Source organism: Schistocerca piceifrons, chromosome 2 (genome assembly GCF_021461385.2).
Source record: "Schistocerca piceifrons isolate TAMUIC-IGC-003096 chromosome 2, iqSchPice1.1, whole genome shotgun sequence".
Lineage (NCBI taxonomy): Eukaryota > Metazoa > Arthropoda > Insecta > Orthoptera > Acrididae > Schistocerca > Schistocerca piceifrons.
Genome location: NC_060139.1, coordinates 276,933,383 through 276,934,830, shown reverse-complemented (window position 1 = coordinate 276,934,830; position 1,448 = coordinate 276,933,383). Strand labels below are relative to the sequence as shown.

The 1,448-nt window shown below is 37.3% G+C and overlaps 1 non-coding gene across 1 annotated transcript; it reads left to right on the top strand.

The window, feature by feature from the left end:
* The first annotated feature begins 447 nt into the window (after positions 1 to 447).
* Trnat-ugu lies at positions 448 to 521 on the top strand. Its single transcript has one exon. It is a non-coding gene; the product is annotated as a tRNA-Thr (tRNA).
* The last annotated feature ends 927 nt before the right edge of the window (positions 522 to 1,448 follow it).

Sequence of the window (1,448 nt, the reverse complement as noted above, 5' to 3'; positions counted from 1 at the left end):
AGCTGCCGACAGGTGTTGTTGTTATACCTCGATGTGGACAGCTGAAAATGTGTGCCCCGACCAGGACTCGAAACCGGGATCTCCTGCTTACATTTTCAGCTGTCCACATCGAGGTATAACAACACCTTTTGGCAGCTGAGGTTGTCAGTCAGTCATCATTTATTCCAGCGAAAAGCTGCACGGTCATCAACAGTAACTGTTCTTTCGAGAACTAGTTACTGTCTTTGTATATATAGTTAAAGGCTACCTAGCCATTGACCTTCGTCTGTGCGAATGCGCACAGGTTGCCCAAACTCTTACGGGAATCGCCAAAGCGTGCGCAAGTAATGAGTGGGTGGGCAAATGTCTATAAGGTGATACATATGTGGAATTGTGGACAGTTGGGAATGTGAGTCTCATGGGAAGCGTGCAAGGGATGAGTCCTTGCAGTCACGCTATTCATCTGTGTCCTCGGTGGCTCAGATGGATAGAGCATCTGCCATGTAAGCAGGAGATCCCGGGTTCGAGTCCCGGTCGGGGCACACATTTTCAGCTGTCCACATCGAGGTATAACAACAACACCTGTCGGCAGCTGAGGTTGTCAGTTAGTCATCATTTATTCCAGGGAAAAGCTGTTCCTCCAAGAACTAGTTACTGTCTTCATATATATAATTATAGTAATGTTGCACATATTTTATCTCAGTGAACATTTAAGTCTTAAAGTTATTTACATACTCTTTAACTCAAATTATCACAGAAAAGACATAGTAAAACATGTTGCATGGAATATATTCAAGTGATTATAGAACATGTGTCCAGTTAATAATAACATTCCTCACTACTTACACATTTTCTTCCCTACATTATATATTCTTCCACTAAATAATAATTTAGAAGTTTCTGGACTGTCTTTTCACTCAAACTGTCCTATAGCCTCTTAGCAAGACACTTTACCAATTGTGATAAGGTAGTGATTTTTATTGATCCCTTAAACTACCTTTTCTAGAGGTACATACTTGTAATGTAGGACACATCATTTAGCTCACATCTAGGCTACATATGTATAATAGGTTACATTGTTAAAAAATACAGTAGCTTGCACAGCATGTACAAAATTTATTTATTTATTTACTATCATCCCAATGGTCACATTTGTGATATAGGATTTGTCAGGATACATTTTAACAACTATATAATATCTTCACAAAAAAATTTTCTATGCTGAATTCATGTGAATCTATCTTATGTTTAATACAATATACAACTAATAAGTGTTTTTATAACATAGTTTCTTATGTGCTTGACAGACCTATTCCTTGATGTGATTTCATTTGTCACATTTATGATATCATATATTCTTATACAGTTGAGCAGAGCTATTCACTTATACTGTAGTGACATTTGTTAGGCATGTGGATCTTAATCTTTTTATGTGCTTGACAGACATATTCATTGATGTAATTTCATTT